General features: G+C 42.7%; 1 protein-coding gene across 3 annotated transcripts in view; it reads right to left on the bottom strand.

The window, feature by feature from the left end:
- DDHD2 (DDHD domain containing 2) overlaps nt 1-18,496 on the bottom strand; it is a 539,107-nt gene extending 520,611 nt beyond the window's left edge. Inside the window, exon 1 of one of the 3 annotated variants that reach the window (XM_085633751.1) lies at nt 18,332-18,496. The gene's annotated coding sequence lies outside the window, so the exon portion shown is untranslated. Of the gene's footprint in view, nt 1-17,933 lie in introns of all 3 variants that reach the window. The other 2 variants (XM_085633749.1, XM_085633750.1) reach the window with 2 other exon arrangements.
- Between the last annotated feature and the right edge of the window lie 8,511 nt (nt 18,497-27,007).

Here is a 27,007-nt window from a genome sequence, read left to right as displayed (position 1 = left end):
AGAACAGAACTTCACAAAGATAAGAGCATAAGTGATTTTTCTAATAATGTCTTTTCAAAGTTGCTGTACGAGTATGTAAAGACTATGGAGGTTAGGGACTGTTACGTCTGCATGCAGTTACCTGCATCTGTGTCAGAAGGTGTCACTTATCATCTTCCATTGACATATGGGATAACTTGTAGTGTTTTAGCTAGTTTGTTTTATAAAACAGGGAAATTAGAATACTATTACACTGATGTAGATAATGTTTTCTCACAGATACCTGTAGTTCCTGAACTAAACAAGGTGATTCCTGGTAGAACATTAGGTGAATTGTTCTTGGAAACAAGGGAATTAACTTTAGAAGAAGTGTTTACGAATAATCTTACTTGTAGTTTGAGAAAAGAAAACCTTCCTGAACATGGTAGAGGAGAGTTAAGATGCAAAGAAAAGTGTCTGGGGAAAAGATGGAAACAACCTTTTGGGATGTTGGAAAGGAAAATCATTTAAAAGGGAGAAACAAATCCAGCAATGGTTTTAGATTGGCCCTAGAAAAGGGAATTGAGCATCAGTAGAGATAATACTGTCTATGATAATTACTTTGTAAGTGCAAGTGAATGCCATGACTTATATAAAATCATGGAAGGATGGGGATTTAAAGGAGGAAATGTTCAGCTATTCCCTGAAATATATTACATCTGTGGGAACAGAGTTTATTATAGGTTACGGGACCACTGGTATGGAACATGCTACCTAGGCCTGGTATTCCCAAAGATATTCCATTTGGGAAGGGGAGAGGACGGTTTGCACCAAATAGGTAGACAACTAACACGTAGAAGAAGGGAGAGTTGGTCAGAAATTATAGGGGATATTTTTGGAGCACTAATACCAGCAGTTGGAATATCTCTGAATGCGCATAAAATTAGAAAATTGTCTACAGTTGTGGATCGTTTATCAACCAGCACAGCTGGAGGGTTCTTAATGGTGAATACCTAAATGGTTGCCATGAGAGTTATGATTATGCAAAATCGACTTGCCCTTAACATTATATTGGCTAAAGGGGGAGGAGTCTGTGGAATGCTGAAAGTGCAACATTGTTGTACTTACATTCCTGACGAAAGTCAAAACTTAAAGAAATACATTAAGAATATAACTAATTTGCATGAGGAAATTGTTCCACTGGAGGTTGAAAGTGTTTGGGAGAAACTTGGTAAAAGTTTTTCTACTATTAAGAATTTATTAACAAAATTAGGTAGTTCTTTTGTGGGTAAAATACTGATACCTGTGACCTTTGTGATCATATTAGTGTTAATATCGAGACTAGGATGTGTGTGCATAAAAAGAAGAAAATTACAAAATAAGATAAAAAGAGAAATTAGGAAAAGAAAAGAGAAGGAAATAAGAGAAAGAGAGATAGAAGATACAGAATTAGAAGAGTTGAAAGCAAACATAAACAAGAGAGAATGATATGGGGAACACTATGATGAAACGCAAGGGAACTGAGTAACCATTTCCGTAGAAACAATTAAAAAAAAAAAATTGTGCTTAGTGGCGATGTTAAAAATCACCAAAGGGGGAATTGATGGAGCAGGTAAAACAAAATTTTGTATACCTCCTCTATTTTGCATGAAATTAATTATGTATTCATTCTAAGAATTAACTCGTACTAATTAGTTTGAAGTGAGAACTATTAACCAACCCTTACACCTAGATAGACACAAGATACATGTGGGACTAAAATGCTAATTGCATGGCAGAACAACTAAATTAATTAACTGTGGTACGCAAATAAACTTTAGATTGTGGTGAAATAGAGAATTGCATGATTCATGTTGCTTTTGTGATGGTTTGTGCTTTCAGCAATGCAGAATGGTGAGTATTATTGCGTTAATTGTTGCTACAAGCTAGACAAATACTAATATACATTGGGATTAGAGTGGTATTAAACATTAGAATGTTCATTTCTATATTCGAATTACTGCTATGTCTGTTTTTGCTTAAGTTGGCATTCGGGCCTGCTAGGCCGCAATATTTAAGATGGAGCTCCTGTGGTGCCGCCGTCATGTGAGCGCAATGACTACTGCGTAGAAAGTAAAAAAAGGCTAAAGCTAATGCAATAGCATTGAATCAATCGTTAATTTCACCGATAGCACGGATGTTTGAAAAATCCACAAAAGTCCCAGATAAATTTGATTTTATGAAAGATACGTCTGGAGCCCTAATTACAATGCAAATAGAATCAGAAAAAATTAAACTACAAACTCCGATTAAGCCAACTAGCAATGAGGTACAAAGCACACAAACTAGCGGACAAGAGGAGGAACGACAATCACAAAACAAGACATACCACACTGTTAAAAATGATTCCCAAATTACCGAACAGGAAATGCTAAATATAATATCACCAACCTATACAAGTCAAAAAGATATGGATATGACAGGAAGACTGCAGGATGAGACACATCAGGGAAATGTATACCAAAGAAAGCTGACCCCAAGGACCATGCTACCTCTAGAAGTTAACGTAGAAATACGGAAAAAAATAGAAACAACCGGTGATATCATAACACATAGGCAATTACCCAACCAAAATCCTAGCATGGGGGTAGTAGATCGTACCCAGGATAATCAAGGTGAAAATGATGCTAGTCACAGCTCGGAGGCTGCCTCACCATTAAAATCAAAGGGAGGAATGAATTCAAAAATAAAAAATGAGGACATTGAGTGTCATACTCACAACCATCAAAACCTAGAGATCACTGAAGAACAAAGGGTAGAGCCTATGCAAGATAGCAAATCAAGAATAACTGAAAATTTAGGAATAAAAACAGAAACATTATCTAATAATAGCAGTAATAATAGTAAAATACAATATAATGGACAAGAACAAGATCACATCGAATATATTGATATGGATAACTTCACTAAAATAACTGCAGTACAAGAAATCCCGAGTACTCTACTCAAAAGCACTAACATTGTTCATGAGCATCTAAATGAACAAAAGACACAAACTATAGGTAACCAGGATTTGGGGTCTATCTGGGATATCTTCTACCAAACGTCATCATTAACGTTGGAAGCACTAACGTATCAGTCAAATAAAATGGATATACAAATAGACCTACTCAGAGTGATGGCAAATGCAGTAGCCGGCATAGATCATAAACTTGCCCAGCTGAATGGCTTGATAGTTAGAGCCCAAACCGAAAGTGCCAAAATAAACACCGATTGTACTTGTGCACCTATAATAGACAAATTGGCCACAATACCGGAGGTTCTCAATACCATACTAGAAGATGTCAAAATGAACATTTGGAGGGGAAAAAAAGAGGGCAGTTGTAAAATAAAAGACAGCAACAGTATCACTATAGTTACCGATATGGAGCATTTTAGTCATCTAAAAGATGTGGATGGCCCGGATCAATTAACCCCTATAAAATTGCGGATTCTGCAACAAAATGGCCACAAATTAATAACACCAACAAAACTGCGGATCCGGGTCAGGATGGTGAAAAGATGATAGGTATAAAATATCCGGTCCCGCAAATGGAAAAGATAATGGATGATCAAGAAATCAAAGAACCAGATTCCCCATTGTTTACCATAACAAAAAGACATAGGAAAAACTACGTAAAGCAAGAAAAAAGGCTAAACAGAAAATGATAGCACCAACACAGCCCGAAGATAATGTACCATCAGAAGTAGACCGTAAAGGAAAAGATTTATGGAAGGAAACATCTAGGAAACAAGAAAAAGTCTTGAACAGAAAGTGGTCTCCCATAACAAAGAACAAAAATAATTATTATGTTGCTATATTCACAAAAAAGAAAAAACTATTGACCAAATTAGTTCTCAGAGAGATATATTCATCACAACAGACAAAATTAAACAAACTGAGAATGAATTGGAGATAAAGGAGGAAAGTATGAGTGAAAAGAAACGGAAGCCACCGGGAAATGGGTGCATCATAGACCAGGCACCGGAGTATATAAAAAGCTTACCACCTGAAGAGTTGGTGAAGTAAAAGAACGTACCTATTCCCCTCAAATCCAAAGATATGGTACAAGAGAAAGAAGAGAAAGAAACATATATCGTCACGATAGTACATAGGCCTCAGGTTTGGGATCATAACATACGCCATAGTACAAATTTAAAAATAATTCAAAATCAGAACGAACAACTTGGGCTAAATGTAGAAAAGCAAAATAAATTAAACACCAATTATTGAAAGAAAAAACGATATAATAGAACAAGCTGAAATTACCCGGCGTTTACCAAACTTGGATCATCTGGTCGTTGAAAGATATGGTGGGGAGAAACAAGTTACATATAAAGTCCTACAAAATTGAGATGAAGGTAGGAATAAAGATCAGTCAACTAATGAGAAGGTACAGTTAATTTTTAAACCAGAATTTGACTCTAGAGGTAATCAAGATACACTAAATAGAGGAAACATCCTTCGCCTCTTTAAATCAATCCCGTCACTAGCAAAAGTGACGAGTAAGGATATTGAATCTATAGGATTCATACCAAATATTGAGGGTACCCAGACATCGACCATGATAACTGTAAATTCTGCGTCAGTAGCAGAACAAGTCATAAACGAACAAGAAATATTCAACAGCTGGGGTATAATAATCAGTAAGCCAGTTCCAAAGGTATATCCAACCCCTCTCATTAATGAAGAGGCTAGGACACAGAAGGGAAAGAACAACAAGCTAGTTCCCTCCGTACTTAAAAATGCCCTTGGAATAAAAAAGTCTCCACCCTTTACGGTGACTCGGACATGGACGGACCTCCAGGGGACTTATGTAGGGGTATCAGGAACATGGGGGCGACGGAGGCTTACATTAGCCTCGATTTACGCTCCCCCGAAACTCCAGGCTAGGACCCTCTCCGGTCTGGCCGATATCCTACTCGACACACCAGACATGCTACACGTCATAGGTGGTGACTTTAATTACGTTATGTCCACCACCATGGACCGCTCAGGGACCCGTGCCGACAGTTCCACGACTACGCTCTTGGCTAGGGTAATGACTACACTGGGCCTGACAGACGTGTGGCAACGGCTACACCTGGATATCAGAAGCTATTCATATTACTCGGGGGCCCATAGGGTACACTCCAGATTAGACTATATCTTCCTCCCCCGACACGCACTAGGGGCTGATGATGAAGCCGAATATTCAGCAAGGGGAATCTCGGACCACTCCCCCCTTCTGGTTCGACTGGGTGGGAAGCTCTGAGCCAGTACTAGAGGTTGGAGACTGACGGAATGGGACTTGCAGAATAGTGAGATAATACAGGGCCTTAGGGCTGACACGAAAGTATACTTTGCAGAAAATGTAGGCTCAGTGCAATCGGGTGTAATCGTGTGGGAGGCATACAAAACAGTGCTCCGTGACCGGGCCCAAAACCGAATATCCTGGGGGAAGCGGAAGACGCAAAAGGAACTTCATACCCTGGAAATTCAAATATTAGACTTAGAGCGGCGGTATCTGTCGGGAAGGGACCCACAGGCGCTTCGGCGCCTGACTGATACTCAGCAGCAATATAAAGCCTTAGCCACGGACGAAGTGAAAGCACAGGCACTAGCTACCCTACACAGACTCTATGACAAGTCCGGAAAGCTGCTGGCATGGTTAAGCCGTAGGGAAAAGGATGCCAGGTGGATAGACGGTGTGGTCGATGGATAGGGACAGCTACGGAGGGGGGACGCCCAGATCGTTCAGACGTTCGCTTCCTACTTTCGGGAATTTTATAAAGCCAGGGAATTAGATGAATCAGAAGAGATCATGGCTTACTTACTTACTATTCAAACCCCGATCTTAGCGGACGAAGATAGGGATGCCCTCGAAGCTGACATATCGGCCACTGAAATTAGAGAGGCAATAAACAGACTCCGACTAGGGAAATCCCCGGGGCCCAATGGACTTCCAGCTGAATTCTTCAAAAGGGGTGTTGATTTGTTGGCGCCCCCTCTCTTAGCGCTCTTTAGGGGCGCAGCCCAGGAGGGTACCCTCCCCCTTGACCTGCGACTGGCCACAATAGTACCTATATATAAACAAGGTAGACCCCCTGAGAACTGCGCGTCATACAGACCAATCTCCCTCCTGAATGTGGAGGCTAAGCTACTAGCGACGATCTTGGCCTTTCGCCTGTGCCAGGTGATTTCCAGCCTGGTACACCAGGACCAGACGGGATTCCTGCCAGATAGGGCGACTAGGCAAAATTTACGATGGACTCATAACTGGCTTATGGAGGTGAAGGGGCGGGAAGATCCACATATGTTCCTCTCTCTTGACGCTGAAAAAGCGTTCGATGCGGTGCATTGGCCCTTTCTGCAGGCGGCTCTGACCAAATTTGGCATTGGCCCTAACTTTAGGAAATGGGTGAGACTTCTATATGCAGACCCCAGAACCTGGGTTAAGGTAAACGGGATCCTATCGGAAGACTTTCCTATTAGGAGGGGGACCCGGCAGGGATGCCCCCTGTCTCCACTGCTGTTTGCCCTCACTATTGAAATAGTGGTCTGTGAGGTCCGGCAGGCTGAGGAGATACGAGGCTTTCAGATATCGCAGACTGACACGCAGGAAGAAAAAATATCGCTATACGCGGATGATATTCTGTTATATGTAGCGCAACCAGCCTTCACAGTCCCCGCACTGTTCAGGCTCCTGGGTCGGTATGGCTCCTTTTCGGGGTACACGATAAATTGGCATAAATCAATCCTATATAGCCCACGACGGAAGGAGCAGTGGCCCCCTCTGCCTGGCGCCCTTCAGGTCACCCAGACGGGGTTCACGTACCTGGGGATCTACCTGACTACAGACAGACACCTGTCCTATCAAAAAAACATACAACGAGTGATTGGGAATTTTGCGGACGATGCCCTTAGATGGAAGACCCTTCCCCTCACGATATCGGGTCGAGCCGCAATTGATAACACTGCCGCGCTTCCTATATGCCCTACAGAATGAATATTTCCCCCTCCCCAGACAGACGTTTAAAGTGATCAATGCGGAAATGCGCTCTCTGCTGTGGGTGGGAAAACAACCGAGAATAGCCCTGGACACGCTCCAGAGAAATCAGTATAATAGAGTGATCTCCTTGCCAGATGTGGAGACATATTATTGGGCTGAACATCTGGCGCAGATAAACGAGTGGCTCCACGCGTCAGCGGATCATCCGACATATAGACTGGAAAGGGACACAATGGCGCGCCGCACCAGCCTACATTATTTGTATGTGGGCCCTGGAAAACGGAGGTTACTCTCGGCCACGCAGATAACCATAGAGGTCTGGGAAAAAGCAACGAGGAAGATGGGGTGGACACGTAAACCAACAAAGCAGACACCGATATGGTATTGCCCATGGCTGAAGGAGCTCCACAAACTCAGGGGCTCTGAAGGCTGGGATAATATCGGGATCTCCACGATAGGGGACCTGGTGGCAAGAGGGAAGCTTAAACTCTATGGGACCCTGGCAGCAGAATATGGACTACGCCCCACTCAGCTCTTCAAATATGCGCAGCTGCGCCATGCCTGGAGGGCGGAGGCGACACTCTCCTCTCCCTTGCCAGAATATGCTGGAGTGTCGCCTGTTGCAAGAACGGGTACCCAATAAGCTAGTATCCCTGACATACAAAACCCTGAATACCAACACTCCGGACAGACTAGGGAAACTGAGAGCAGCCTGGGAGAAGGACTTGGGCGAGATGGACGTACTAGATTGGGAAGCAGCCCTGATGCATCACAGAAAGATATTGCACAGGGTCTACTATGACAGGGTTAGGCTACACCATATAGGTCGAGCCAGTGACCCCTGTTGTCTACGGTGTGGACACCCGCAGGGGACCTTTTATCATATTATCTGGGACTGCCCCATTATCCATACGTACTGGACACAAATACTGGGAGAATTAAGTAAGGTGCTTGAGGCAAAGCTCTCTGTAGAACCAAAATTCGTCTTATTAGGGATAACTACTGATGTGGATCTGAGCCGCCCGCACCTGTTCTTTGTGATGCTAGCCCTGGTGGTGGCGGCGAAAAGAGACGTGGCACGTGCGTGGGGAGCGCCATTACCTCCCCAATTGGGGGACTGGAGGAGGGGGATGGATATGTATATGGTGGCGGAGAGGGTCACCTACAAAGCAAGAGGCTGTCCCCGGAAATTTCGGAGAGTATGGGGAAAGTGGAGAAGGTATCATGGCCTCGATGGAGGTCTGGGACCGGATTGATGCACTGAGAGTCCTTCTACCTAAGACTTTGTTCCAAGTTGCCGGAGAGCGGCCCAGGGGCCCTAGACCTTTAGGGAGCGGCTGGGGGGTAAAAGAGCATAGTAGACTAATTTGTGGTGGGAGGAGACTGGATTTGGATGAGCAGAGGTTCACAGAGCTGTCATTGTGGATGATGGATGGGGGGTGGGAATGAGGATAATCACCTGTGACTTGTTAGTTGTGTCAATGTTGGTTAAAATGCAAATAAAAAGATTAAAAAAACAAAACAAAAAGAAATGTCCTTGGAAGATCAAAGCAAGATATCCAGGCAATGCTGGCCCAAAGTAATATAGAAAAGTCAACAGGAATAAATGAAAAATGGATATCATCAGCTTTACACGGTAATAAGGACCTATGACAGAATACAGCTATTACCTCAACAAAGGAAGAAAAAAAGGATAGTGAAAATTTCATGATGTGCTCATGGAATATAAATGGGGTAGGAAGTAAGATCAACAATGCCCACTTAAGTTTCTATGTCTAACTCGTACCAAATTATCTTGCTACAAGAAACATGGGAAATCAATCCAATTATGCTACAGGGATATAAAGGCTACTATGAGCCTGCAATCAACCAACACAAAGTACAAGGGCAAAATATGCGTGCCACCCTTAGTCGTTTTTTGTTGGAACAAATGTTGGATGACCCACTTGCAGATTTTATACTCACAGGGGATTTTAATCTAAATCTTTTAGTACCATTTACCAGAGATGACATCACACAGTCACAAGACCATCAATGGGCTATCCCTCACCAGGTACTAGATATAGAAACAAAACCCCTTCAAGGTAAAATAGGAACAAATTTTGTAAAGGACATAGAAGCAATGGGACTACGAATATTAAATGGGAGATTCACATCAGATTCACCACCAGCATTTACTTTCCAGTCCTATAATGCAAAGACAAGGATTGACTATACGATTGTATCACTTAATAGTTTTAGCAACATTACCTCGTACCAATTGAGGAAGGTTCCTGATAGTCATCATAGTCAACAAATAATCACTACCGATTTCATGAGTAAAAAGCATCAAACGTACCTGTCCATGCAAGGTCAGATGAGAACGATCAAGTACAGAAAGCTCATCTGGACGGTATATAACAAAGAGGAGACCAACGAACTGGTGCAAAAACTCATTAAAGATTGTTTTAAAGATAAGATCTTGACTTCCGCAATTGAACAATGGGTAAACTTTACTCGTAAACTTGTCAAACACCAGGACACTAAATTTGAAGTTAAGGAAAAACAAATCACACAAGGAGAGAAAAGGAAATCAGATATTAATTTATCTTATACAATAAAAAAAACTGAGAAGGACTCGTAACAACTTAAGAGGACAGATTACCAATTTCCCGCATAATGACGAATTACCAATTAAATTAAAAATCCTAAATCAGAATTTGAGGAAACTGATCTGGAATGAAAGAAATCAAGCTAAGCAAAACTTGTGGTCAAAACTTTTTTACGCAAGTAGCCAAACAAATTCAAGGGAATTTTGGAAAACGATAAATGGATAAGCGAGACCTAATAAGTTAGTGGGTTCATCTACACTAACGGAAAAAGAATGGATTAGCTTTCTTGTAAATCATCTAAATTCTGATTGGAAAAAAACAATAATAATAAGGGAAGGTACCCAGAACGGGATAAATACACCAAATTACGACATTGATGGTCAAATTGACATAGCTAAATCTCAAGTCACTATATTAATTACAAAACAGAAAGATGGGGCACCAGGACCTAACGGTATTCCGTTTGCCCTCTACAAAGAAAAACCGGATTTATGGTCAGAACACATCACAGGAGAAATAGTACGGACGGAAAATATACCGGAATCTTGGAGAGGGTCGTTAATATCCCCTAGTTATAAAAAAGGAAACTGGGCCCACCCTGAAAACTATCGATTGATAACATTACAAGACACAGATGCTAAGTTGTTTGCAGGGATCTTACTTATAAATCTCGCAGAATGGGCAACGGACAATAAGATATTACCTCTGAATCAGACTGGGTTTGTTAAGGGACTTGGAACTACAACAAATATATTAGCCTTATCACTTTTAATGGATAAAACAATTTTAATGAAACAACCTTCGTACTTGTGCTTTGTAGATTTTAGATCGGCTTTTGATTGTTTGCACAGATGCCTTTTATGGAGAAAATTGCAGCAAAAAAATATTCCGAAGCAATTGCTCAAACTAATTCCACTTTTGTATACCAATACATGGGTTAGAGTTTGGATGGGGGATGGTCATATACTAACAAAGGAAATAATAACAACAGCAGGTCTTAAGCAGGGGTGTGTATTGGCCCCTCTACGGGGTTTCTAGCGGATTTAACGGAGGCCCTGGGTGAAATAAATGCACACCCGCCTAAAATATCTGGCAAACAAATGTCATACTCCTAAACCAAACAAAAGTGGGATTACAACGCCTAATAGATCGAATAGCTTCATACTCAAAAGAAAGCAGAATGGTGATAAATGAAGCCAAGACTAAAGTTATGGTTATCACTAAAAATGTAAGATTAAAACATAAATCCAAATGGTTTCTGGAGAATATCCAATTAGAACAAGTTGAAACATACAGGTACTTGGGAGTAACATTTGATGACAATGGAAACTTTCGCCCACAAAAATTAGATATACAAAGGAAAGCAAATGCTCGGACAGCAGCATTTAGGATTCTGCAGCAATCACTAGGAAATCTTACTTATCACCCCCTTTTAAAGGTTATATCGGCAAAACTCCTCCCTCCTCTAACATATGGTAGTGAGGCATTAAGTGGGAAAGATACTGTGATTATAAACAATGCAGTTTCAAAAACTTTTAAATACCTTTTTCATCTAGCAAATAATGCATCGCCTGCACAAATAAGGCTGGAGTTTGGTCTAAATAACCAGTTGTATGCAAGAAAGGGACAATTTATCAAAGTATGGAACAGGATAAAAAATGATCATGAAAATCAAATGTCTCAGCTACTATGGCAAGAAATAAATAACAACAGAAAATTACAAGCCTGGAAATATTTAAATATAGCGCTGGAAGAATTTGATGTGATGTCAATCTGGACCACCACAATAAACAAGGAATCGTTCAAAAAGGCAATCAACAGAATAACAAATCACCTATCAATTGAATGAGATAAAGACATATTGGCAAAAAGAAAACATGCATGGCCAAGAATTAGTGGGTTTACAAAAAAGCAGATTTAAGTGTATTTAGAAATACTATGGTCATTAAAAAAAAGAAAAATCTTCATAAAGGCAAGATTTGGTGTACTACCTGGACTATGCCATCTTCCCCCATGGATAAAGTCGGAAGGGGCCCCTTTATGCAGATTATGTAAAACCGGAGAGGAGAATATTATTCATTTATTATGTATCTGCCCCGAAATGCAAACTGAAAGATAAACTATACTTAAGATACGTTTTAATGCGCGAGGAATAAGGTCATGTAGGCAAGCTTTGATACGGTTTCTGCATTCTAATGATATAAGTATGAATTCTGCTTTTGTAAAGTTTTTAGTAAGAGTAAGAGCAACATTGGAAGATCACAATTAAGAAAACATTAGCACAGTATGAAACTTTGTTTACATTATGAAATTGGTATATTTTTATTGTAATTGGTTTACTGCGCAGAATCGGATGGCTCTGGAGATCTGCAAGTGACCTCAGCTCCCGCACCGTTGTGTCCCTTATCAAGGATAGGTGCATGGAGGGTTGCCAAGTGATGAACTGTGTGAACTACCAAAGGGACAATGGCTTGTTATTACTTCGGAACTTTTGCCTGTGAATCGAAGAAGAAGAAATACATTTATGCTTTGCTATGCCAAGTCCCACGGAAAACCAGTGGGTCATGTGAAACTTTTAAAAAAATTGCAAATTGAATTGGACTGACCAATCAGAATAGTTTCTACCCCTAAATTGTTGCATTATTGATCTTAAGTAAGAGGGAAAAAGGGTATAAAAATCCCTCATCTGCCCAAAGGGGGGGGGGGGGGGGGTTCACTGGGCTGATCTTTCGTGGCGTTGGGTCTACGTTGAGCTGATGAAGATTTCCATGGTTTAGCTTGGGTTTCTTTAATTTCGGGAAGTTATTCCATCTGATGGTTTGATCATTGCTGTGGGTAGGACACTTTATCCCGGAGATTGTAGCAGAGACTTTGAATAATCATCTGTGTGATCGGAGGGTCGCCAACTTTTGCTACCTGGTAACTATCAAGTGCATTTCTAAATCTATGCTTATGTACCAAGATTTGATTTTCTTCTTGAAATAAACTGAATTATGTTATAATCTGTAGCGCCTAAATGCTAATGCAGAGCAAATTAATATTAGATAAAACAAATTTGGATTAATACGAAATGAGTTTGTGATTCTTTAATTGAGTACTGAAAATTAATCAAATGTTTCCTAGGCTTTAATTGTGTTTTAGCTGGTTCTAAATCACCATCAACCAGTCCAATTAATTGGTCCGTCGACCAAGTGGTGGAGTGCCTTGATGTTAAGGTCAGGATTCTATAGGTGCAGATGTATATAATGTAAAGAAATTTAAATCCTGAGAGGTAAAAAGGTACCCACATGTCCAGCGCTTTTTCTCCTGTATGCAGATTTGTGTAAGTCGAGTGCGTATTGGTGTTATGGGCCCCACCAATGAATGAGTGTATGGATGAGTTAGGATGATGACGAGTCTGTGACATAGGGAGAATATGTGAATGTGCCTTTCGCGCTGGAGCAGAATCAAAGTAGCATAGAGGGTTAATCAGTGCTTAATTTGTAAAATATGAAGTGCAGGTGCTCAAATGTTTGTCGGAGGCCACGCCTTCTTTTCTCCAGCTCCACCCACTTCCTCCACTGGCTCCACCCACTTACTCTATTAGCTCCACCCACATCCTCAACTGGCACTGCTAAAAGTCAGATGTAATACGCGATCTGAATTTCAGCTAGGGAGCCTTCGTCATATTAAGGTTTTGATCACACTAGTGGAATATTTTTTCTACGAAGCAAAATAGAGTACATTTTCACCATAACCTTGGCCTACAAATTACAAGCATTGCTCAAAGGTGTTGAACAATCACAGACGTTTAACGCCCTGTTTGGGAGCATAATGTTGTGGATGCTATAATAAAGGGTGAGGATTCAGCTCAAAACGTATGATTTAGACAATCTCAATGCACAAATGGGTGCAATGTCTAATATTTATATGTTTCTAATCTCTCGTCTTCATTGCTTGATTTTGCTCACTAGGAAGTGTCATTCATAGTCGTTGAAATGTCAGTCATAATTACACTGAATTGAATGAAATTATGAAAATGGCACTCATAGCAATCTGTAACCTTGACAGCTATGTGGCAGGTGTTAGTGTCACTAGATGAAGGGTGCACTGCACTGCAACGAGAGCAGAAGGACTTCACTACCAGGCAAATGAAACTCTCCACTGTGAGCCCTGCTGCCAAGAGAAGAACACTTCCTTCCAGGCCTGGCTGTTCCTCATTTACTCATCCAGCCTCTGTCTGCGAGGGAACCAAGCTGCTTCCTGCACCAGACATTGTATCCTGCTACCAATGTCTATACTTGCTGTTAAAGGCCCCCTACCCGAGTTAAGGGCCTAACTCAAAGGCCTATAAGGGATAAAGTGCGACCCTTTAATAAGTGGTATTGACATACATGCACAGAAGGTTAATAAAGCGGTTAGCATTTTGCCCAATGGTAATAGGATATTTTAAACTGGAGCTAAAAGTCTTCCAAGGCAGTGCAAGCAGGAACCTCAATCCGTTGGTCTATGGTATGGGCCCCAGGCATGCATAGGTAAATGCAGAGAACAAATTATTCGGCTGTGGCCGGCCAGTGGCTGTCGGTTGATGCCAAACTACACTCACCTGCTAAAGCCCCCAGGACCCTGCTATCTACTGAAACCTAAAGAAATGCCTCCATGCAAATGAGGAAAACCTTTTTTCTCTGTGCACCCTCTCTACGCAACCGCAATGGAGATATCAGTGCAGGGCAACGGAGTAGGCAGGGGCCACACTGTGTGCCTCATATGAGTTGGCACACTGATTGTGGAACCCCTTGAAAGGGGAGAAAAAGAGGTACGGTGGATGCCCCAGACATCCATCCCCAGGCAGGTACAGTAACAACAGGCCATGTTGCCATTAAATTGTGAAAAGTGGAACAGCTACTTTAGTCAGCTGGTCAATGTTTTTCACTAATGCGCTGCCTCCTGTGCTGCCTCCATAGCAGTGTCAGTCAAGTGAGGTAGGGTATCAATCTTCTGAGGTGGAGGGTCTCTCAGTCCAGTGAGGGGAAAGTTTCGGCCCATTCATTTGAGGGTCTCTCAGGCTAACAGAAAGGAGTCTAAGAGACCAGTGAAACAAGAGTGCAGCTGAGTGAAGAGGTATTCGACCATTATTAAGGCAGGCATTTAAGGCTAGTGGCATGCTAGTATCAGTCAAGTGAGTGAGGTGGATGTCTCACAGGTGACAGGAGGTGTATCAGTCTATTTAGGAGGGTTGCTCATTGTGACGATTAAAGAGAGTGTCTGACCAATGTAAGTAGGTATTTTGTAGTAAAATGGTGTTTTAGACTAAAGTGGTGTCTTGGTTCACATAGTTACTTGGGGGGCTCACAACAAGTGACGTACGATGCGAATACATTGCGGAATGGACTCAGAGGCTTTTTGTGTAATCTTGGAGTTGCGGATTATATGAAGTTAGGAGGAGGTCTCATTATATTGAGTTTGGAGTACTATCCGGTCTGCAAGTATGGAGAAATCACACCCCTGCAGCACATTAGTGAAAAACATTGACTAGCAGACTAAAGTAGCTGTTCCACTTTTCACAATTTAATGGCAACATGGCCTGTTGTTACTGCACCTGCCTGGAGAGGGATGTCTGGGGCATCCTCGGTACCTCTTTTTCTCCCCTTTCAAGGGGTTCCACAATCAGTGTGCCATCTCATATGAGGCACACAGTGTGGCCTCTGCCTACTCCTTTGCCCTGCACTGATATCTCCATGCTGTTGCGTAGAGAGGGTGCACAGAGAAAAAAGGTTTTCCTCATTTGCATGGAGGCATTTCTTTAGGTTTCTGTAGATAGCAGGGTCCTGGGGGCTTTCGCAGGTGAGTGTAGTTTGGCATCAACCGACAGCCACTGGCCGGCCACAGCCGAATAAATCGTTCTCTGCATTTACCTATGCATGCCTGGGGCCCATACCATAGACCGACGGATTGAGGTTCCTGCTTGCACTGCCTTGGAAGACTTTTAGCTCCAGTTTAAAATATCATAATACCATTGAGCAAAATGCTAACAGCTTTATTAACCTTCTGTGCATGTATGTCAATACCACTTATTAAAGGGTCACACTTTATCCATTATAGGCCTTTGAGTTAGGCCATTAACTCGGGTAGGGGGCCTTTAACAGCAAGTATAGACATTGGTAGCAGGATACAATGTCTGGTGCAGGAAGCAGCTTGGTTCCCTCGCAGACAGAGGCTGGATGAGTAAATGGGGAACAGCCAGGCCTGGAAGGAAGTGTTCTTCTCTTGGCAGCAGGGCTCACAGTGGAGAGTTTCATTTGCCAGGTAGTGAAGTCCTTCTGCTCTCGTTGCAGTGCAGTACACCCTTCATCTAGTGACACTGACACCTGCCGCATAGCTGTCAAGGTTTCAGATTGCTATGAGTGCCATTTTCATAATTTCATTCAATTCAGTGTAATTATGACTGACATTTCAACGACTATGAATGACACTTCCTAGTGAGCAAAATCAAGCAATGAAGTCGAGAGATTTGAAACATATAAATATTAGACATTGCACCCATTTGTGCATTGAGATTGTCTAAATCATACGTTTTGAGCTGAATCCTCACCCTTTATTATAGCATCCACAACATTATGCTCCCAAACAGGGCGTTAAACGTCTGTGATTGTTCAACACCTTTGAGCAATGCAGTGCCAGTTGAGGATGTGGGTGGAGCTAATAGAGTAAGTGGGTGGAGCCAGTGGAGGAAGTGGTTGGAGCTGGAGAAAAGCAGGCGTGGCCTCCGACAAACATTTGAACACCTGCACTTCATATTTTACAAATTAAGCACTGACATGACAATACTTAGAGGGAAGTTGTTGTTAGCATAGTAATAATCAACAACATGACATATCTGAACTGCATTAAAGTCTTGTACGTGTTGTCTAACGTGTGCTGTAGAATGTGCCGTCTGAGGCAGAAGAGATCGAGAACTAAAGGTGAATAAGAGAGAGTGAGCAGCAGGGTACAGATTGACATCTTCAAGAGGAACAGCAAGCAGAAGGGAGCAAAGAGGATAAGATTATAAAACTACTATGAATCTAAGCATTTGCCTAGACCCGCTTTCCTAATTTTAGATACTTCTCTGCCCATTAAAGTACAGGTACTTTTTAGGTTTGTGCACATCTCAGATGAAAATAACATAAAAGTACTGGCTTTTACTCTGTTCCTGTAATTGACCCACATCACCCCCTTGAATCGTTTAGAATGTCTTAGCCTAGCTTCATGTACCTGCTGTCAAGGCCAAGAGGCAAACTGACACAGAATCTATCCACATCTACCCACTGTAATTACATCTACCAAAGACACCACTTTAAATATTAAATAAACGTCCGTTTCCATCAACTAATAAGCTTAGATGAGTCCACAGACACATTCTACCGTGCTCTGCCAACCAGGCTGGAGTTATACCGACTTTTTAGTACCTGCAGGTGAAATGTATAACGTATAAATAAATGCCTAATATACAATGCCTTCTGGAAAATAACTCTCAAAGTGGGCCTCAACTGTTTAAAACCAATCAGCGATGAGCCTAGTAACCTTATAAAAGCTAAACTGGGGATAACTAGGTCTGAGGATTTATCTGGCACTGGCTAACCCTATCCATGCAATTAAAAATAACACCCAATCATATTCAATCCAATCAAGCATTGGCAAAGCCAATGCAACTGCCACTGGCCTTCGGCGTAATGAGTTGTCAATGTTAGTTTTGTCATGGTTTTTGTAAGACATTATCGTTGGGCGGCTGCCGGATCATCACAATATAAAAAAAATGAAAAACATTGACTTGAAGTAAAAATATGTTTTGAGCTAAAAAAGCAGACATTGGTATAACAGTCACACTGAAGGTGACGACTTTGGTTGCAGATGTGCTCCTTGCTAAAGAACACAATGTTGACATTCACAGTGAACGTAGTCAACGGATGAAGTGAGTTGACCCACTGCCCCATGGCCAGTGCTGTAGATAAATGTGAATGACACAACATCAGACCAATTGAGGGCGAGCTGAAATTCCCCATAAATATATTCTATATAAAATTGGGTAAAATCAAAAGTTCTAGGCTAGCAAAGGGACTAAAAACAATTAAAAAGTCAGTTTTACCAATCGCATTCAACACACATCCTTCAGCCCAGAATTGTTGGCTTTGTTTCTTGACTAAGATATGCATTTTTCTATAAAACATAAATCAAACTTCAAATTATAATCCAAATCTCAATATCAGATTTAAATACAAATACGTTAAATTAATCTTTTCTAAACAAGGCAAACAAAGCTTTAATAAGAATATCAGTAGAAATCTAACTATCAGCAGCAACATCCCTGAACTACAGAAAAAAAGGAAATAAGGAAAAAGACATGCTAGATACACACCGATGACTGCAGAATGTGCCTCAACCCCCAAAGCAATGCAGTCGGTTTGTGACCCAGAAGAGTTTAATATATTCGTTTTACTTGTCAATATCCCTGGGGCAAAGCATGCCAAAAATATTCGCGCACTAACCGCACTCAAGAATCCTCCTCCCTTTTCTGTCGCCGTCTCGCAGTGCACGTGTTCGTGGGACAAATGTCTTCCATTTGCTTATCCAAATGTTCTGCGCACTATCACTGCAGCTTACACAGCTGTCAACCTCAACAGCAGCCCAAGACGTTTAACAGCCGCACTTTGAACGGTGGTACGCACAGGCACATCATTGTAGAGGAAGCAAACAGTTTCAAGTTTCACATTGTGTTGTGTAATAGAAGAGGAAGGGTGATGCGTTGCATTTTACCAGTTGGAAGCGCTGTTATTGAGGTAACTACCAGTCCGCTACTTTCACAGACGGTCCACAAACGTAACCATCGTTTGTTGTTGATGCTTCTAACGGATGTTCATTTTCCCGTCATGTTGCCACTTCTGGGTCGCATTACAACCAATCCCACGGCCATCTGAGAGTGGGCGTTACTACTTGTATGTAAGATGACCTCGTATTGGACATTGAGGGCACCTCAGCCAATCCTGGTGCGCATCACAAACTTTAGAAGCGCTGATTGGATGTGAAGACCGCATCTGTCTTTTTCCAGGCTCTCCTCCTACTATTCGCGGTACTTGTGAAGATGGGATGGGCGCTGGGCTTTCTTGGCTGAAAGTCCACTTGAGTTGGCTAGAGTGAATCACAAACACGGGATAGCCAGGCTGATTTGAGCAGGCCAGGCTTTCGACTAATGTGTGTTTTTTAGGTCTCGCCTGAGCCAGCGCTTTAGCGCTGCTTTGGCGAGAGCTTTAGAAAACGGGGATTTGGAAGTGCAAACTAGTGCTTTTCAGGCCTCCAAATACAGTGCATGTGCGCAGGGCGTGCGCACCATTTGTCAGCCTGCCTGTTCACTTTCGCGGCCGCTTTGATGTTCTCAGTGAGCCGCGCAGCCACTGAGAACATCAAAGTGGCCCCGAAAGTGCTCACCATTTGCCACCCCCTCCCTTATCCCACTTCCTGCTTGTTCTTTCTGGCATATCTGCTAGATTGCAGGTTTTCAGAACTTTATGCGAGGACACCAATTAATTTGCACTTGGGGGAAAGTAGTGTAGTAGAGAAGTCACCGATATTTCCAATTTATATACTGCCGCACACTACATAAGTAAATCAAATGAACGATGTATAGTCTTGGTACATAAATCCAGCACATAATTAGTAAACATAAACACATAAATAAAAGCCACTGCATAATATACGTTTTAGGAGACTGCTGTAGTTGGCTTTACGCACTCACTTTTTTGACAGCGGAGCTGCGTGTCAGTGATCACGCTTCAGTTTAGTGTATTTTATGTTTTTGTTTTAACTACAGTTGTGCAATACATTATGAAATTCATTATGGAAAATAACTTTTCAATTTGGTTTTCAAATGTACTATACACCTCAGGTCAGAGAAGGGTTCGTAGAAATGTGCCACCTTTTCTTTTTCTGCTAAAATTGTAAGTTGCATCTAACCCTTCTGCTTGTCCATGAAATATAGGTGGAAACATATTGCTTTGGCGTCTGCAGCTCTCCCGCTTCTCGCTGTTACACACAGCTGTCGATTTTCTCGCCATCCTGTTCCTCCGCACGTCCCGCTGTTCCAGGAGGTCGAACGTCACAAACCTCGCGGTAACATCTGTTCTGTGTCAGCAGCACCGACGGACGCCCTTGAGTGGACGTGCACCAGGCAGGCAACTAGAGCCAAATTTCGGGGGGGGCTGAAAAAGATTTCGGGGGGGGCTAAGTCTTCCAGCCATAGGCAGAGTGGCTGTAAGAAGGGGCGAAAACACAACAAAAGCCTCATTGCCGAGTAAATGGTCTTTTAAAGACCTGTGAAGTACTCGGGTGCGGCTACAATTAGACGGACGCCAGCCCGCGAGGCTGTCTCAGCCGGGCTGACACACATGACGGGGGGGGCTGAAGCCCGGTGAGCCCAATGGGTGTTGCATGCCTGACGTGCACTGTACAAATACTGCGGTTATGTAACGTCGGAGCTGTGCAGTGCACCTCACCCTGCTTGGCTGCACACTTGAGCTCGCGAGCTTTACTGGCTCGCCTCCGTGCAGCTCTGCAGCTCTGAGCCCGCACGCTCCCAGTGCAGAAGCAGCACCAAGAGCATTGTGTACTTGGCCCGGCCTCGCCTGCTATTCCAGTTCTCGTCTCTCTGCCCCCTCTTGCTTTCTTTCCCACAACTACAGTCCCATGCATGGAAAACATATCAACACCGGTGCAGATGCATAGCTGCCAAATTTTCAAATTTCTTATGTCTGACTTTTCCATGGTTTCAGTGCACGAATGAGCGACTGTGCGGCCAAACGAATGACGCTTTCTTGCAGGTAAAACTAAGCAAATGAATTCCGTTAAAGAGATAAGTATCAGAAAGTGCCCCCTTTTGAGGAAGATGAAGCTCTCAAAAGCCTTTAACTGTAATGGGGGGTCAGCAGAGCTTGATTCGTTAAAAAAAAAAAGTGCGGGGCTCTCGTCAGGAGGCGGCTACAGCTTGCATCACTCATTGCCCCTGCCATGCTGCCAATGATAGTGACAGCACAACTGCTAGCCATCACACTCCTGGAAGTGTGAAAATAAGGACTATTTCAGGCCCCCAACGCTATACGAATGCTTTGACGGCATGTAATTGTCACTTGTAATGTATATTGAAATTATAACTAACTGTTGTTGTCATCTCTAAATTAGTTAGACAGCGCCACCTATGTTGACGATTAAGTGCTGGATTTCAGCACCGGAAACCGCTGGCTCAAATTAAACACTGAAGGTCAGTAACCTACTTGTCTGTGCCAAGCCCTGGCAACTGACTTCAATTCGGACTCTGTCAGCCGCGCTGACTGCCTGCTCTCTTCAGATGAGGCTGGTAGAAAAGGCAGGCCAGGGCCCCTGGTATAGTGTGGAGCTCGATAGACGTGAGCGAGCCTCTGTAAACTTGAGCCAGATGTCTGGCTCTGGCTCAGCTTGACACCCTGTTGGCAGTGCTTATTTTGTAAAATATTAAGTGCCAGGGCTCTGACCAGGAGGCCACTGCAGCTTGCACCACCCATCGCCCCTATCACCACTGCCAAAACAACTTCTGACCATCTCTCGCGCATGTAAATGCGACAGTTCAGATTATTCCAGTTCCCCAAAGCTAAAGAAATAGCTGGGGAGGCAGGTATTAGTAATTTTTTAAATGTACATTGTTTTCTTAAACAACTGTTATACTGCTCATCTCTAAATTACATGAGCAGCGCCACCTTGTGCAGACTGCCCTAAGTGTGATGTTGAGAATTAGGTGCTCAGCACCGGAAAGCTCCGGCTCAAATTAAGCACTGCCTGTTGGACCTTTGAGCCCAAAACAAGTCCCGCTTTCCTATGGTTTCTGTCCGCCACCCACACTGTAACCTCATGCCCCAAGAACTGAAGATTAAGCACTAACCTGTGATGGGAAACGGGAGAGAGCTAGAGATACCATCTAGTGACTGACTTGCACATGTAAACCAGGAAGCCAGTCTCAGCTTCCCCTCTTCTCTAAACTCTGGAATCCCTGGTGAATATTTTATTTCACAGACCATCCATTTGCCTCATTATCAATGAGAGTACCTTCAAATATGTGCATTAAGGATGTGCGTGGCACAAAAACCTCTCTGTGTTTGATTTGACAGATTATAACGTTGTATCATGTATAAGAACCTAGGCCAACTATAGGGTGCACATGACAACAGACACGCCTTTCAGCTTACCAGCGGCATTGCCATCTTATCAGGGGCATGAATGTTTCTAAGTTCATTTTTAAAATCTTTCACTTTTAGGAAATGGTTCTCACATGATGTTTGTTTCATGATTTACAGGGCTCAAATTGTGCACGGGCTGTTCTAAAAACCTAGGTGAATGTTGTACCTTTGTCTGATTCTTCACCTTAAATGTTTGAATCAGAAAATGCTGTGTATTTAATTGTAATTGAAGGATGTCCATTGCTGAGATTGTGTGGTACACTGGCTTTACGAAACTTGAGGGGGGCCCCCCGGACGGTAAAGGGAGGGGCCCCCTCCAGACTAAATTGGGAGCTCTCCGGCCAAAGTTCTGTGCTGAGAGGGCGTCGTGGAGCTTGCTCCCCCACCCCACCCCCCCACAGGGCCTGCGGAGGCCTGTGTTACACCACTGAGTCAGATTGCGTACTGGAATGCCTTCTGTATAGGCCTCTGTAAATAGCATCTGTGTAAGCCATATCTTGTCTGCAGTGCAAACTCGTGCTTAATTTGTGGCGCTAAAGGACTTGATAATGGCACTTCTGTTTTGGCTATCCTCCATTGTGTGCAAGTGGATGTAGAGGCCACATTTACTATACTGTGTGGTTAAACAGGCCACCTATTGTATGAGGCTTTGAGGAAGATATTGAAACACGGTTGACCCACTGCAACTGTTGGTTTTTAATCTCGCTACGTTCTGAGAGTCCTGCGATATATGCTTTAAAGACTTTAAAACATAACTTTGTCTCTGCATACGCCAACAACAACTGTGTGTTTCTTCGTTCAAAAGAGTAGATGCTCAGCTGATTCAATCACCAGATGTCCATTGATATACCCTAACTTGGTTATTCCTCTCTGAGATGCGCTCTTTCGCTTTAACCCCTTCAGTGCCCATGACGAGCTGGACTCGTCATGGGCCGCGGTGGCGCTGTGCCCATGACGAGTCCAGCTCGTCATAGACCCCGCCCGCTAATACAACGGCCGGCACAGGGCGGGGAAAGGGGCGGGCACTGAAGGGGTTAACACTGTCCGACTATATACTAGCCTAAGTGGTTGGCTAGCATCCAACTCCATTTACCAACACACCATATTTTTGTTGTTTAAACAAACTATTACAAACTAGGCCTGTGCGGTAAATTCCGTTCCGCTCGCGGAATTTGCAAAATTAGGGTAATTTCACGTTCCGCGGAGAACGTGGAATTGCCAAAAATTCTGCGATGCGTGGCTTCGCGGAATTTTTAGCTTGTTCGCGCTTTCAAAATGTGTGTTTGGGAGATATTTCCCCTTGAGCATGCAAACAGCGTTTGCGAACAGGAAAAAAGCATCGCAAACGGGCGGAACAAGCAATTCCGCGTGTTCGCAGAACTCTGCGTGCTCGCAAAGATTTTTTACCGTTTCACGGAGCAATGAGTAGCGTGACTATGCAAATTCCGCCCATGATTATATAAGACACCATCAGTTGAGTTAATGCTTGATGGAAGCAAATAAAGCTTGTTGGGATAGGTCTGTATCAACTTTCAGCGCCTAGATTTTACAATATTTGACCAGTCTTCTTTTGAAGTTTTAAAGCTCTCAGGCTGATTACAAACATTCAGAAATAGCAATCTTCAGCTGAGGCCACAGACTTCTGTTTAATCTAGGCTAAGGCTTGGGCCTGGCTGCTGAGGTACATCTACACTCCAACCATCCGAAAGGCTTAGGAATTTGCAAGCGGTATTGCCGGTGCAGATTTAGAATGACGGGCGCTGCCACCCACAGCTGTTACTTTGTACCGTTCATTTGGACTCGGGCTGTCTGCTGGGCCTGTTGATTATTGTACATTTGCCTCTTTCCAGGTGAATTTAGTTGTAACCTTCGGTCCCAGGCGGCCCCATGATTAGGAGGTAAATGGGCTGATATCATTAAAATCACCTGTCTTACACCAGGGGACACCGGTTTAGATGGACACTGAATTACAGTATTTTTTGTTTTATTGTGAAAGTGCCACCCATCAATTTAGTCCCTTTGCATCGGTTAGTAGTAATAAGAATTCACGGATTCTTTTTGTTTAAAATTATCCCGTATTATGGACTGTAAAAGGAGCGATTAGCGCACTTTTTTCTAACTCATGGTTTGTAGCAACACTGTACCTCGTGGTCATAGCAGCACAGAATATTAGCTTCTGCTGGTGAAGCACAACAGGATTTCTTTTCAACTGAGCCTTTCTAACTTTATTTTGACGAAGAAAATAAATGTATGATTTGGTGGTTTAGTTACGAGTTTATTCTACTGCTTCCGATCGTTTACCTTCTGTGCCTTAGAAAAATACTTTTCATTTTATACAGTGAAACAGTTGTTGAAACCCCTAAAGAGAACTGCTTTTAATTTTCTTTTGCACATTGATGGTTCTTTGTGTGTAGTGTTTTTTTACAAATCCTCTCATAACATACCTGGGAATAATGTCACCGAGTATCAATTCAAGCACAGAGGTGATCCGGCATGGATCTAAAATCGGTTTTATATAGGGTTTTCAGCGAATAATAATAAAGCGCAGTTACTCTGAAGTAGAAGTTTGGAAGAAATGTTACCTAAACCAACTCAGATTACTTGATTACAATTTTTTTTCTCCTTGCGCTGGGGAGAAGCTGAGCACAGACATCACATACAATATATTACCATTTCCTTGCTTTGGGTTCCTCGGGATGGACAGGGTCTAACTAGTCTATAGGGCAGGCAGTGCCTGATGGGTTGGCCTGACAGGTCAGTGAGTGGGTCGAATTTTTGACTGTTTGTGGGCCTGTTTTATGGTCAGCTGGGCCTGGTTTTACTGTTGGTTTTCCAGATATTAAATCAAACCTTGCCTTAGCAAGCTTAAATCCATGCAGTCTTCCTTACCTTGCGAAACAATTATACAGCATCTCTTAACAAGTTCAAAACTGCCTCAGTTTGCAAACATGGGCCACTTTTTTTTTTTTTTAGCTTTCTAATCAACAAATAGGAGCCAGTTTTATTTTGGTGCCAGGGCCTATATTTTGTCCCAGTCCGACCCTGGGTATGGAGGGACTCGCTCACTAAAGAGATAACTGACCACTGTTAGTGTCAGCGCTCCATATCCTTTCCTCTCACTCACAAAACTATACATTGTCCAGATGTTCCAAATTAGTAAGTGTATTTTAGGTCTGGCTTGATGGCACAGCTGTCGTCATGATCTATGGTTGTCAACTCCTTAAGCGTGGGATTTGGCTATGCCTAGAGCATTTTTTACTCTAACCTCATGGTACTGGCTATCAGATGTATAATTTCCCCTTCTATGGAGTGCTGGCAAGGCAAAATTTCAATGCACGAGGGGCCACTTTACATCTCAAAAATACACTGAATCATCACTTACATGCTATGTAGGCGAAGACAATCCTCTTTTTATTACATTTTCGCTGCTGAATGCTTTTTTAAAAGTTGTGGTAAGAAGTTGTATTCAAGTCACACAGAAGTATATACACACAAGTGCACATACATTGGGGCATACAAGTCAGCTGCTTAAAACAAAACCATCATTACCCAAAAAATCCATTAAGCCTGGATTGAGTGTGGTAATAAATAGAAACAGAGGCATGCACATTAAAGCAAGACCTATTGGTTTTGCTAATACTTTCTGATTTTGCTGTACAGTTAGCCAAACAGGCATAGTGCCTGTGGTCATGTGGTGTCATGGACGGAAGGCTGAAGCCCACTCAGTACTGCTGAAATATTTAGTTAGTTGAACATGGCTTATCCTAAATGCACTTATGAGGGTCCACACATGGTAGAGCTATTCCCCTACAGGCCAGGGCGTCTCTCTCTTCTTCATGGGTCGGCCTCATCATTGGGCATATCCTGTCTTGTCCTTAGTCCCTTCAGGAAGTAGTGTTGACCAGTCTCTGGTCTATCAGGGAGTGGGACATTCATGTCGAATAGACATTACCCAAACTGGGCAATGGGCTAAGATCATGATTCCTTTGTATATTTATGTATTCATACTGATAAAGAATTACTGGCAGGAAGCATGATCGAAACAAGGTACCCAGAGATGAAAGTCTTTTAACACAGAGTAAATTCTTATTGAGTCACTATTGTGTTCCACTGATTCACCTATATCAGTCTATACCCATTTAGGTCGAGTCTGGGCAGTACATGCGCTGCTCTGCAAGACATGCTGTATTCAGGTATGGACTTGAAACTCCACCCACTCTCTGCCCATATTTTTCATTCGCTTGTGTCACTGTCCTTTGTAAATGTTGGCTTCTGATTTGTTGATAAGATTATTAGTCCCTCCTTAGTACCTCCCTGTCTTCTGTTGTTACCCCCATTAGGACTGGCCCTTTTACATGTGTCCTAACTTGGGAGCTTACATTAGAAGTTTGGAAAACTATTTTATGTTGTATATTTTGATATAGACAGGACTCATGGGACGCCAGCAATGACGGCCGCTTCTATGTATTAGCAGTGTGCCATGCGAACTTTCACTGTGGCTCTCCCCCTGCACTCGCGGGACGCCGGCAATGGCGGGTGCTTCTATGTATAACCAGCGTGTCATGCGTGCTTTCACTGTGGCTGCCCCCCAGCACTTGCGGAACGCCGGCAATGGCGGCCGCTTCTATATATGAACAGCGCGCCATGCACACTGTGGCAGTGCAATAGGTCTCGCATTTGCGAGAGTTTGAGCTATTGACATTGTAAATGACAATGCCTTTTATTTATGTGTTGGTTTTTCAAATATAAATAAAAAGCATTGTCATTTACAGTGCCAATAGCTTAAACTCTCTATCAAATGCGAGACCTATTGCATTGCAAATGCTTGTTTAAATGGGAAAGCTAGTAAAGCAAAGGCAATGGTGGCAAGGTGATAAGTGTGGGCGGGCCAATGGTCTGGCTTGGCTCGAAGAACCCCTGCTCGAGCCCAGCAAAGCAAATTTTTGGCGTGCAGCAAATGTTTTGTAGAAAATAGAAGAAAGTCTCATCCAGATTCAAACTAGTGAATTTATTCAACTCGGGGGACCTTTGTACCTTCGTATGTGAGATTAAATGACCGCATTGAAACGACAGAGATTTTCGAAACATTGGTGCCCCCTGCCCTGACGACAGTGCCATTAGGGAACAAAGAGGCATATTAATTGTCATGAGTACCGTATATGAGACCTAGATTTTGACAGCTAGAGCAAAATTATATTCTATGAAATAAAATAGAAGACATTTTTGTACAGCA

The sequence above is a fragment of the Triturus cristatus genome, chromosome 11 (genome assembly GCF_964204655.1).
Source record: "Triturus cristatus chromosome 11, aTriCri1.1, whole genome shotgun sequence".
Classification (NCBI taxonomy): Eukaryota; Metazoa; Chordata; class Amphibia; order Caudata; family Salamandridae; genus Triturus; species Triturus cristatus.
This window is presented reverse-complemented; position numbering and strand designations above follow the sequence as displayed.